The sequence below is a fragment of the Acromyrmex echinatior genome, chromosome 1 (genome assembly GCF_024713525.1).
Source record: "Acromyrmex echinatior isolate Ae372 chromosome 1, ASM2471352v2, whole genome shotgun sequence".
In the NCBI taxonomy this organism is placed as follows: Eukaryota; Metazoa; Arthropoda; class Insecta; order Hymenoptera; family Formicidae; genus Acromyrmex; species Acromyrmex echinatior.
Window position 1 is genome coordinate 14784286 of NC_141852.1, and position 14678 is coordinate 14798963.

Sequence of the window (14678 nt, forward strand, 5' to 3'; positions counted from 1 at the left end):
TACGTATATAAAAATAATCAACTCACAAAAACTCAAAGAGTAAACAGTAACTTTTTGAAATATAGAGATTTAAAGTTTTAAAACCTCCTTTTTAAATTCAACTTTCGTTTATTTTTAATGAAGTTACAGCTGCTTAAATTTTGAAGTTCGTAACGTTATGTTTTGACCAATATAAGTAAGTATTTTTTAAATTTAAAGTTTAAAATTGAAATAAATTGTTAAAACACACTTTGACAGTTCATTGAAAATAAGTCTAACAATAACTAATGTATGTTGTTTAGCGTAATAGTACAATAAATATTAAAACATAATAATTTATTAATATTATTATTAATAAATTGTTTTTTTTTTAATAATTAGAAAAGTAAGATAATATTTAGAAAAGTGAAATTGATGTTTAGTTGATTTTGGCTACGTGACTGAATATTTGATTGAAATTATTTCACTAAAATTTCAGTAACAATTACACATATACATTTGATTATTATCATATTTTTTTTCAATATATTATCTTTTTTTTTTCAATGATACGAAATAATAGATATAATTAGCATCGCGAAGTAAAAGGACAATAATAAAATATGAGTATATTGATTTCCTTTTTTGAAGATATAATCTTTCTAAGACAGTGATAATTACACGGAGCTGTGTGTAAAATACAGCGTACTTGTACACTGCATTACATGCGCTGCAGCAGTTCTCCAAAACATTTCCGCAGCTGATTTTAGAATCACCCGAAACGCATGCTCGTTGCGCTCAACCTGGATGAATAAACACAACGTTTACGCGAAATACCGACTGTTCCGCTTGTAATGTTACTTAAAACCGGCTTGTATGCGCGCTTGGGTCGAGCCCCATTATATCAGCGCTAATCTCGTTGTTTTTCGCGAATCAGAGTTGTGCTGTTATATTTAAAATTCTAATCAATCGTGAAAACGCAGATCAATTGGACGAAGCGACAAAGCAACATTATTAAAAATGAATATTTCATGCCGATTGAATTGTTTCTCGAATTTTCGGTAATTAATGTTACTGCCGATGTATCGAGTTGATTATTGGGTCAAATTTAATTAAACGTTATTGCCAGTGCAAATGGTACGCGTTAATGAGCCATTGTTTACGAATGTAAAGGTAACGAGCTTTGAAAGCTCGCGGTGTCATTCGTTATTCCCGCGAACGAATTTGACGATCATTTATATGTTAATTGCTGGCATGTTATCTTTTTGCCAGAGTCGTAACATTTACGTAATTGGAAGAAGGTATGTAGGCGTTGCACACCGCGTATATTGGGCGTATAGCACACAGAAGCATGTCACGCGGTCAGTGCAATTACGAATCAAATGCAGGCCCATGTCGCCTGTTTATACACTATTTGCCATTATCTACAAGTACTCTCGTTACAACAGAGCGAAATGCGAAACGGAGCTATAAAACGAAGGGCGTTAAATGAGAAGATGTTAATTATATGCGAATACATCACAATTATTTCTAAAATTCTTAAGTATAGTGCTTAGTTTATTTACATTTGCGTAATATATTGATCAATGATGTCATTAGCGCGAACAACATGTAACCTGAATTACAATCCCGCTGAAGTAAAAAAGTTTGAAGAGCCGGAGTTTTATTTCGAATTGAATAAAAACTCATTCTCATCAGTGGCAAAAGAATCACAATAGTTTTTTAATTAAAGCGCTATTATAGTATCATTTTCAATAAAAACAGTGGCTTGTAGAGACTTGCGCAAAAAACCTGCTGAGTCACAGTTACCGAATATAACTCAGGGAAAGTACTACAGAATTATAAACAATAGCACGTAAATATTTACGGCGAAACTTGGAGAGATTTCTACTGGCAGGATTGTTTTCAACTTTCGTTTCTTCATATTTTTCTCTACTTTTGTTATATATATTCTTTACGTTCTTTTTATTTGCGTTTGTAGTTTGCAACATGTATTGATATTCTTTGCATTTTGTTTTAATACTGAAGAGAGTTTCAAGAGATCGATCTGCTTGTTTATTTTATGTAATTCTTTAATTCTATAATGAATAATATGAGGGAATAGCAGTGCGATTTAGATTTCCATAATTTTTCTTTGTTTTCGTGAAAAATATGAAATCTTTTAACATATATATATGTATATATAACACACATATATTGTATGTACAATTTTTAATATATATATATATATATATATATGTGTATATGTGTATATATATATAAAACATTTTCGTATTTATATAATCGTTCCCTTTAAAAGTAATATAATTTAAAAAATTAAATTTTCCAAAAAAAGGGGAAAACTCTTTTAATTTAACAAAAAATTGATTATAATCAAATAATATCAGCAAAAGCAATTCGCTATTTTGCTACAACACGCCACATGATTGAAAAATTATTTTAAAGTTGCTTACAAAAAAAAAAGAATAGAAACATAAAGAAAAAAAGAAGCACATATTTTCAAAGAACAGACTCTTAAAAACTAATATTACAGAATTTCAATGATTTGATATATTTAAACTTTTTTTCTATATAACTTTGTTTTTGAATTGTGTTGTTATTGTAGCAAATAAGCGATATATTTTTAGTATGATCAAATGTTATTTTTGTTATTTTCATTTCTTAATTCCTGTTAAAGAATTATCCTTTTTGAGTTTGTGTTTTTGACAATTTTTTTTCAACACTCCATCTCTTTTTTATTGTGATGATTTTGATGATTTTTTTTTATAGAGTTAAATTCATTTTTTAATAAGATTAATAAGATAATATCTACTTAATTCATTCAATGGTAATAAGTCGAAAATGTATCACTTTTGAAGTAAAAGAATAATATAATTATATTCTTTTCGTCGCAAATAAATATTTCTTTTTTCTGTACATATGCTTATCACTCCTGTTTATAATTTTAGTAAATGCAATTCTATCCTGTTGCAAATGGTCGAGACGTGCATGCTGTTTCGTATTCTTCGCAAATCGAGAACCGGTACGAAGCGTGACGTGTCGCGCGATTGTTGCAATAGCGATATTAAACGGCGTATTGTCCAGCCGTGCTGTAGGTATATTTGTCCCGTTTAGGCCCGACCAAACGTTGGCAACTCGCAAACTGGGCCGTTAACAGAAACGTGGATTTGGCTGGTTATTACACGCTATCTCCTCTGGCCAGCGCGCCATCCCCCAGGTGGACACTTCGGTCTCGCGATGGCGCGACCCCGTTCACGTACAAGTTGTAATCAAAATTACGTGCACGCAGGCCATGTCATTCGGGGATCGGCGCACGTTGCCGGAAGGTTTACACGGATGTAAACTCGATCGACATTTGCATCGAGTCAATTGCGAAACGAGCCCTCTTTGCCAATTACAACCCGTTTGAAAGACGGTCGATAGAGATCGCCTGAAAAGCGTTTGCACAAACCTCGTCGCGCTTCGAATATTTATGTCGTCGACAAAATTGTTGTGAAATTCTCCATTCGTCAAACATCCTTCGCACATCTCGATACCGAAGCGATCACCGATCTTTTTAATTCACGGTCAAAAGACATGTTGATATACGACAGCACATTTTGCAAATTGAGTGGCGATAAAAATCAGAAACACACCTGTCGTGACGACGTGTCCGTAAGAAAAGCTTCAGTTCGCCACCAATCGGATGTGTTTTAAAAGTGTCAGCTGTTAATTGATTGCCCGATATCGTGACGCGTTCGCATTTACACAGCGATCGAGATCCGTCGATGACATGTTCTCTCCTTCTTCGTTATATCGCGTGCAAGTGCATTCGATTCAAACTGAGTCTGTCTGATACGGGCCGCTGCAACGCGCAAATTGGATGGTGCTGACACTCGCGCGCGTATGGTCGGGACACTCGCGTGTAACGCCTGGCAGATTCCCTTGAGTGTCCTCGAGCTACGACATGCGGCTTCGGTCGCGGATAATTGATTCCGTGCGAGGAGGATTCGGCCGCCGACGAGGGAGAGGTACTCATATATCCGCAAGCGAGCGTACGAGTCTGGAATTGAAAAGTTTTCGCCGATGGAACAATCTACTGCACTCGTCGAGCATGGTTCTCGCGGCGAAAGAGAAAAGGATGCATCCTGGGCAACCGTTGTTGCGGCCTTAACTCGACCGGCCATTGCCGGAGGGAAGCGATTGTTGTTGGGAAAATTCATCTCGTTGTCTTTCGACGAGAAGCGGAGAGAGAAACTATAACGAGTATCAAGCGCCAGTGTTAAGATAGTTAATTCTAGAAAAATACGTAAGTAGCTCTTCGAAAATGGGATTTTTTTTAACCTCTAAATGGGTAGACCACTTCAGGCATAATTTTCTTAAAAATCTTGTTCTATAAAAGGAAAATAAAAAGTATTTCCCAGATGCCCAGCGGTCTTAAAGTTTATTATTCTTATATTCTTTTCTTACATGGATATAACTAATACAAATTAATTATAACATAATATAAATATATCTAAAAATAAAAATTATTCTGAACACTTCATCTATTAACTTGTGTATTTTTAGATATTTATCACTGACCTACTTAAAGGTTAAATACTGATTTTATATTTGTGATTGCAATTGAATATTTTACGTTTTGAGATTTTTAAAACATTTTCTATTTTTTGTAGCACTAATTTATGAAAAGGAATGAGTACTCTGATTATATAAGTACTAATTTCAATTACAATCACGATGAAATTATAATTTTGAGAAAATTATGATTACATTAAAGAGTTACGTGCAAAATATCTTTCATATTTATTAAATTTTTTTAATTCATTAGAGAGATCGTCTTATCATTAAAAAAAAACTTTTTAAAAATAATTTTATTAAAAATACCTTGTAGGAGAAGAATCTGACAATATGTATACGCTATTATATATATGTATATATATATATATACACACATACCGCTATATATTTCAGCGCATTGTGTTTTTTTGATTGCTAAAAGTATCTATTACATTTTAATGTTTAATACTACGTACTTTAAGTACACAATGTCATAATTATATCTATTAACATAAAATTCAGTGAAATTTTTGTTAAGATGACATCTCGACCTTATTTTATTGTAACAATCGAGAATATTACTTGAATACATTTCGGTCTTCAGTAGTTGAGTAACTAGTTTGTACTGATCCTGAATTTAGTCTAAATTTAATTTTAAAGTCAGCGCAAATATGCAACACTCTCTTTTATAATGTTAAGTATCCTTACGTACTTACACCTTAAAGAGTGCTTGAGGTTGGTAACTTTCTCTAGTCTCTTCAGCTGACTTTATGCAGTGAGTTTGATGTTTAATTTTCATTGGTTTATATATTCTGTAAACTATAAAACTTTACGTATAGATTTTTGCGTAATTCATTATTAAAAAAAAAAACTGAACGAGCGAAAAAAACAGCCGTTACACACGATCGTGCGCATCGATGTGGCGCGTAATTAAATTTCCGGGACAAAGGTGCTCTTCCCCTCAGAAAGAAAAAGGAAACAACGGGCAGGAAATAAACGTTGTTTACCGATAACGGTGAGAGAAAGTTACAGCCATGGCGTTCACGATGGGTGGACTCTTTCTCCGATATCGGGAAAGTAGAAGGACCTTCGTATCTTCTTTCTTGTCCCTTTTATTATTTTCACATAGTTGAAAGCTCCGACTCCTGCCTACTTCGACGATAGGCGTCAGAGGTGTGGGGGAACGACAGACGAGAGCAAGAAAAAGAACGGATAGGAACCGACGAAGTTTTCTGTATCACGGTATTAAGAACGGTTGACGGCGCGAAAGTACAACGCAATTTCATCCCCCTTCGGCTTCTTTCCTGCAGAAAAGCTGCGAGATCTCTCGAAACTTACGGCAGTGCCGTATTGTGGACCGATAAGAAATCCGGAATATCAAGAGTAAGCAAAAGAAAACTTTTATATGTAAAATATGCTCAATTGAAGATAGTATATAATATTTTTTTCTATACTTGATCGCTATTTTATTTAAAAAATAACACAGTTATAAAAATTAAGTTTTCCAAAAAAATAGGGGAAACTATTTTTCAATTTAACAGAAATTTAATTGACTAATGAAATAATATCGGTAAAAAGAATATTTTTAACATGATTAAATATTTTATTATTTTCATTTCGTTGAAGAGCTACTCTTTTTGGATTGTGACGTTTTGTATTATTTTAAGATTTAATTCTTATTTTTGATTTATAAATTTATTTAAAAAATAATTCGATGGTATTTTATATTATAATGGAGCTGAATTGATGTGCAATTATTTGAAGTAATAATTAAAATTTGATTAAGGATAATAAACAAAAAATTATGCACACGTCTTTTTCGTGATTTACCATTTCGTTCAATTGGCAGAGGTTTGCATTTTTAAGAAGAATTGCGGTTTCAAGTTATTTCGAAGTTAATATAATCACGAGTTCTCCTCTGCTTGAAAAATATCAAAATTGAGTGTCAAGATGTTGCTTTCATTCGACGCTTCCGATACAAGACATATGTCTCAGTGAGTATCACGAGAAATGTTTTTTCCTCCTCTTTTTCGCGCCGATATTCGAGAACGAATGAATCGGGATATCTTCGAGAGGTGTTTTCAGCTGTATCTTTGGCATATATAGAAATTTATGATCGACGTGTTATCAAAAGACGACAGAAGATTGGAGCACTCATATGCCATGAGAATATCTTGTGGTAGAAGCACATGCCTCGAGGCAAATATGCGTCGTTCGTGTGGTGGGGAAATAATCAGGGATAACACATCAGAAACAACAATTACAAGCTGATTGCAGAATTTAACTTTCAGAATAATTTTGTCCGCGTCGCGATATACCAGTGTGTCGTTAAGGATGTATTATAAGTATGTATTATCTTTTAATAAAATGAAAAATTATATTTTTTTTCTATATTGCATTTAAAAATAACACAAAAACTAGAACGGCGAGAACCTAGATTGAAAATTATTTCAATAAATTTCAATGACATATTTTTAAAAAATTAAGATAAAATTCGAAAATTTTGATTTAGAAAATTGTATTGTTAAATATAAGTATTTATCTCTCTTGAACTGTTTTATGTAGTAGTTTGTATAAGATAAAAAAAAACGGTCCAATTACCTGATATGTACTACGTTCTAACACTTGCACAAAATTTATTATTATTAATATGTATACTAAGTGCTTTTTTTATTAGAATATTATAATTTAATTGTATTTAAAGATTAGAATTAAATTATAATATTATCATAAATATGATAGAAAATGCTAATGATGAATGATCAAAGATTTTGGATGTTTCAAATAATACGATATACATTCTTTGTTGAATTGAAATATTTAAGATATTTTATAATATTATATTTAACTAAGTATTTGAAATTAATAATAACATAAATAAATATAAAGTTTTGTAAATGTCCAGACGTATATGTTCGGTTACTGGAAGGTTTTCCTTAATATTCATTTTTATATTAAAAGTATAAATTTTCAATTCCAACTTCACTTTTTGCAGAGACTATATATCTAATCCTGTCTTAAATGAGACGCGCAAAGATCACTGGAAATCTAACTAAATAATTCCAAACATCATGTCGTCATATTCCAATTTGAGACTTCGAAGTTACATCGCTTATGCTCATCCTTTCGTAGACGCTAATGCGTCAAAGGAGAATCGCAGGGGCATTTGGAAAAAGCGTAAAAATTTCATAGCACGGAAGCGAGTTTTATACAGCTGCGCTTCCGGGAGGCGACCAAATATTTGCATGCATGCTGCGAGCGCAGAGATGAAATTTTTCGAAACGGATTTACGTTCTTCGACGCAGGATGTTTTCGATGTAGAAGCTTGTTCTATTGCGGAGGCGTAGCGTCTGATTCAATTATATTATAACTACTACTTGCCGATATGCGGCACAGCTCTCCCTTACAACCGTATTATTTTCGTTTTTGCGCTTTTTCTTCTACAAGAAATTCTTTCGATACGCAAGCAGATCTCTATTTCTTTCTGTAACGCAATGCATACAGAGAAACGTACTTTACGGGATTACGATTGCGGATAGAGCTCGTAAATATCCATTCATCCTTGAAGAAATCGATCACCGCATTGAATGCGATTGAATCGAGTACGACGTTATGCTTATGTACATATAATTTAATGCTGCTTATATTTGCAAAACAGCAATCTAACGTGCATTCTTGATTAATGTATTGCACAAATAAGCGAAGATCATATCCAGTCAAAGGAAATTTCTCTTGGCTTAATAAAATTTTTGAGTGAATACTACAATTTTTATTTCAAGCAAACTGCATCTTAATTATTTTGTCAGTTTTAAACTGAAATTGAAGTACGTAATATCACAAATTAAATTGACAAGCAATTTAATACCACTCGTACTAATTCCGTATAGAAATTCAATACTGGCTAATTTAATACAGAAAATTACTTCCTTTTCTTCTCCTTCTTACATTAGACCTCTGGCCTGTGTTACAACTGAAAATTATTTATTTTGAGTATTAAAAGTATCAAATAATAATTTTTAATATTTAAAATAAGTAATTAACCACTATTTTTTATTATTAAATTTTTATAAGAGATGAGTGCATCTTTAAAAACGCTGTAAAGAAAGTAATGTTGAGTAATGTAATTGAATAAACAGATACAGTTAGAATTTCCTTCCTTCCCTAAAAATGATTGAGAATATGATACATTTTCGAGCTCTAGTAGCCACGATTAAAATTGTATCCAACACGGATTTCTCTCCAAACAGCTTATAAGAGTGATCACGCAAATTCTGAACCCATTCATCCTATTTGCTCTCGAAACAGCAGGCTTTATATAAAAAAAAAAAAGAAAAAAAGAGAAAGAGAGAGAAAGATGCATTCGCGGGATTTTCATCGATTTGCGTCGAGCATCATCCGCTTCAACAGCATCGTCCACTCATCGGTATCATGATACATCTTTCGGTCGGTTTTCCGAAATAGATGACCGTGGTGGGTTCGGCGCGCCTCTGAAATCGATTTAGCGGAATCGGTTGCGCATTCACGCAACCAGGATGATCCCACACTGCTGCCGGTCGCGTTCTCTTGCGCAAATAGCGATGTTTCTGCGCTACGATTATCGAAAGTGCTCGTGCGTGTGGGATAACCTGAATCCCTCAATGACGGATCGCGCGCAGATCCACTGGACGAACTCGATTAGAATCCTTTGAACCGTGATCGCGAACGCCATCCAGAGACAATGGAGCCGGGGATGGGATTGTTCGCGGCCGTAACACCGGACACGTGACACCGCGTACACAGGGATAATAGATCTTAGCCGCGACAGCGTTTCGCGTTCGACTCTTAAAGCGGCAATAATGGGGTCGATACATTATTGGCATTGGTGATCGGGACGTAATTGCTTATTGATCGCGTAGACCGTGCAGTTTCGTTCTCCATTGTTACGCAAAAGTACGTTGTAGTTTGCAAATCGCGATTGCATGCCGACAGAAACATGGCACGGTACATAGAACTGCGCGATATTGTTGTTACACGAAATCTATATAATGCAAAACTAAATGAAGCCCACAACGAATTTACTCAATTTTAAAAGCTTTTAGGCAAACTGACGCACGGAATTTAGATGAAAGCATGTCATAGAAAAAACAATTTTGTTGAATTATCTAAAAATTTAGTTAGATTTAACTATAGATCTGAAAATAATTTTGTTGATCATCAAAATAATTTTTTGATGTTTTGGTTACAAGAATATCAAAACTTTTTGCAGTATTGCTTTCTGTATTGTTTTTCTGTATATCTACGACTAGAATGGTTTTGCTAAAATATACAAATTGAGCTACATAGATCTAAAAATTAGATCAATTAACTTAATTAGAAATCAAAATAATTATGTTCAAACTGGTTGCTGAAATGTCAAAACTTTTTATAACATTGCTCATCATGCTTGTACATTTTGATGTGAGATAATTTACAATTTAATATGTTACATTATTGGATTAGTAGTCTAGTTTTCACTCGAGCTCTTACGTTCGAACATTATCAATTTAACATGTAAAATTGCGCTATCATATTTTTCTTATTATTGGTGTTTTAATAATTTTTATGAAAACTTTGTGAATCGAAATGTAAAAATTTAACTAAATCCAGATCTGAATAACTTTGTCGGAGCATTAAAATAATTAGACAAGACGTCCAAGCTGATTGCTAGAATGTCATTTTTTGTAGTATTGCTCATTATACTTGACGTTCTACATTATTTTGGTTCAACAAAATTATTTTCAGATCTGTCTAAAATTTTAAATACTTCAAAATCGTTCTTTCCGTGTAAAATCATTTTTTACCTGCATATCAACTCCTATATATTAATTTTTCCTAATACACCCTATCTTTTTTTCTTTTAATTTACAAAAAGGAAGGACTATGTTTAATAATAATAAACATTTGGAGTCGGCGGGATTGTGATAGAACTAAGTGGAGTCTTTAAAGAAGAAAGTTGTCGTTATCACCAGATGTTGAAAAATATATCTATCAAAATGATCTGTTGAGCAAACATAGGAACAAACTACGAATTAGGGAACGCAAACTCGCGAGATACTCAGTAACGAGTCCTACTCGATCCTTGATTCCAGTCATCATTGCCCAGAGGCTGTCGGCGAGGTAGAACGAAGGGTTCGGTCTAACGAGCAAACGAATCTTACGGAATGAAGGGACGGCAACTACTCTTCTAGGGGGGATAGGATAATGCCGTTTACACGGCTTCGCCCGCGGGAATACGGTCCCCAACGTAAATTCTTCTGTTATATTTAAGCGCCTCCAACGTAAACTGCCACGACTTTTCTTTTTTTTCTTCTCTCTTCCTTCTTTTGGAATTTAATCTGCTTTAATAACATTTTCGTCGCTGGAGACATTTAATTAAATATCCAAACGACTCGACGCTTCGCTAAATTGTGATGTTATCCGGGCATTATAATTAGAGCGACATCTGAATGACAATATTTTCTCTGGATAGTAATGTGTTATGAAATGTAAAATTTTATTATAATAATTGTTTACAAGATTTGTGAAATTGTGTAGAATATTATCGTTAAACACGTTTTTACGGCATACATAACATACTAATGTTTGGAAATATCGTATATTTGAATTATAAATAGGATTTTAAAACAAAAATATAAAGAACAAAAGTATGCTGTATAATGCTTACAGTTAAATATGAAATTAAAAAAGTACCGAGTTATTACTTTTATAAAACGTATCTGTAATATTTAGAGCGTTATTATCATATTTTTACATTTATAGTATTTTGCCTTCATAAAATGCCACGCTGTAGTTTTATTGTATACATAATTTACGACATTATTATTATTATTATTAGTATATTACAATTAGAACAACATCGTGACTAATAATAATTAAGTCTTAATATTACAATTAAAGTGCAGAATTAAATATTTAACTTCTTTATAAAACTTATCTCTAAAACTGCATGGGCTATTATCATTATTAAAAATTCTCACGTTTTTCTGTGCATTTACGAGGGACACATTATCATTAAATTTTCTCTCGAATCGCCGCGTTTCGTAAAGTAACAGAGATTTTTTTAACGTTGTAGGCTGCAAAAAAACGTGATAAACGATTGCTATCAAATTTTTGTCAGACAGGAATTGATTCAAAATTTGTCAGAGATCCTGCGTCCGAAGGGAAGTTGTTGAATGCCTAGGATAACCGTATGCAGTATATACATCCCCCGAAAATAATTCTCCCAAACAAAAACGGTACCTTGAATACGTTTTGCAAGTGAACGATATTGATACACACGGCGTGGCGACCTATTTCCCATCGCCATCATTCACGGGAGCTGTGGTACATGTTCGAACTTATCAATACGAATCTACCTGAATCAAAATTGATTCGCCTCGAAACCATCCCGCTTTATCTTGGCTGTTGCACGTTCTCTGTGCTATCTCTACGTATCGGACCGATTTCCGACGAGGATCAAAAAATCGCTGGCTAAACGCTAACGATCGTGATCTCGCAAAACGCTCCCTCAAAATTTATCGGTCGCGGTTTTGTAGTATTTAGAATCACAGGGGAATGTGATATTATAATTAACGAGAATGATTCGTCCAAGTAATAATTAGGATTCTTTGCTCTCTCGGCAGTTTAATTTCGCACGGAATAGATCTTTTTTTTTTCTTTGTGAACGAACGTGTTTCTTATTCATGAAAATGTTATCTCGATTCGACCGTACGATCGCTATCGCATCGCTCGATGGATTTGGTAGCGACCGTATCCTAAACACTCAACTTTCACGTTCCGTGGATGTTATATGTGCGACCACGCCGCTCGGCGGGATGCACTTTCACGCTGGAATTTAGAGCCGATTAATAAATAAGCTCCAGATGGGTCGCGGCGGGAACTCCTAGAGAACGGGGCAAGGTACACGGGAAGCACGGCAAATATCAGGACAATTATGAGCAGGTGCAGCCGCGAGCAAGGGCCGACCGCGTCGCTTAAACTTCGCTTAAATAAGCGCACGCGCGTGTACGTATGCAGTCTTGCTCGCAGGAATTATGCTATTCGCTCTCGGCACTTCCCGCCGACGCCTCCACGAATTTATGTTAAGGACCACCTGCGCCAAACTGGCTGACTTCTGATATCTGTAAATCGTTGGCAAGACTTCCTTCTTTTTCTTCTTCTTCTTCTGTTTCTTGTTTTTCTCCTTCAAGTTCTCTTATAGATTTTCGACTTGCAAGTCGAAGATATCTACTACCGTTTAGTTTGGACCAAAGATTGCCTCTTCAGAGATAAAGAAAGCACTTCTTTTTTTTTTAAATATGAAAAGCTACCTCCATCATTTTGCGTGTCATCTTTACACAGACGCCATGCTAATCTTTTCTGCGTTTAGTATTACACAAAAAGAGTATATGTATACAAAATGAACTTTTACTAAAGTATCTAAAAGTTTAGCTATATTTAAATCTGAAAATAATTTTGTTGGATTATCAAAATAATTATGTAGGACACTCAAGTATAATAAGATTAAAAAGCAAAAAGTTTTGATCAACTAAGTAAGAAGAAGTGTCAACTACGACTAAAATTTATAGATGTTGGAATAATAATTTTATATGTAATTTATTTATTATTTAAAAATTATTTACTTAAAATATATAACTGCGCGCTGCGATTATTTTCGGAACTTGCACAATCAACTGAAATAATAATAATCTCACAAATTAAATTTGATCGTCGATTTGAGGAACTTTTGATATTAATAAATAACTTGAAACAACTTACATAATTATTTTGATCGTTAATAAAATTATTTTTAGATTTGTATGTAGCTAAAGTTTTAACTTCATTAATCACACTTTAGATTTCTTCTGGTTCTAAAATCGTTCTTTCCGTATTGCCTAAGTAAATATCAAATGAATGTTTTTAAGCTGAGAAAAATTATGAAGCTGTAATTGACAGATGTAGACTACGCGTATCTTGAATAAAAGTGATATATATATATATATATATATATATATATATTTGTTAGGAAAACTGGCTACGAATTAGCTACAAAAGAACTTGCACTTCTCTCGTTACTATTTCATTTATATTGTGTATGTTTTTCATATTGTTAATTGAAAAGAATCATAGGTATTTGTACAAAACTTATCTCCAAAGAAGTAAATTCTTGATTAAATAAGAGAACATGTCTGAAGAATTTAGCTGCGAATATATGAAATATATTTTGTTAACGTCAAATTGTTTATTATAATTATACATCTTCTTGCGAAAAGCAGCGAGGCATTAAACTGCGAACATTTTCGTTAATAATAACGTTAAGTATAATACTCCGTTAAATCGGATATAGAATGTACGACAGGCAAGCGACGGCGTGTGTGACGCGCTTTATTGCTCTTTACATGATACGCATACGCATAATAATACGTAAACATGTATGGTGAATTTTATCACAGTAAACGGGATTATGCGCGCACAATGTGCGTTATCGATTTAGCCGGTATGCAACGACCTTATGCAACTCAACGGTACTGGCAACCGGACTGGCTGGACGGTACACAAAAAGGCGTGGTAATTTCATCGAAACTCGTTATTCGCTACACTCAGCGGCCCTTGATTGGATTTCCACTCGAATCGAAAGCTTCTCGAGTAAAGTGCAGCGACAGACATGGTGGAATGAGTGTAGCGGTCGGCAAAATTCTCCAAACCATCCTCTACGCCGCGTGCAAAACCGACTTATAGCCAGAAAACAAACTGTCTACCTTCTTCGTGAAAATAGAATTCTCGTAGTCCGATTTCATGGTTTCCTCTCCCTCCTTTTAACCGAGGAAGAAAAAAATATTCATGGATGAAATTCTAAAGGTTCTCAAATCGAATGACACGGAAATGAGAGTGAATGAAGCTTTTTTGAGCGAAGAAGTAAAAATAATTTAGGTAATACTACGTAGAATTGCCAATAGTGTTATTTGGCCTTGCTGACATTTATTTCTATGTATATTTTACAAATTTTTTATTGATTAATGGCTTTCCTTTAATTTTTATTATTGTATTTTAAAAGTTTGGTTAAAAACATTAATTCATTTTTATATTCAAATATTTTATTTTTATTAGTATCTCTTAAACCGCCGAAGCCGCCATTATGGCACTTAATGTACATTCTCAATGTGAGTTGCATATTAAGACTGAGA

The 14678-nt window shown here is 33.7% G+C and overlaps 1 non-coding gene across 1 annotated transcript; it reads right to left on the reverse strand.

The window, feature by feature from the left end:
- Window positions 1–12808: 12808 nt before the first annotated feature.
- On the reverse strand, window positions 12809–12919 carry LOC147910994 (U6 spliceosomal RNA). Its single transcript, XR_015547943.1, has one exon. It is a non-coding gene; the product is annotated as a U6 spliceosomal RNA (small nuclear RNA).
- Window positions 12920–14678: the final 1759 nt, after the last annotated feature.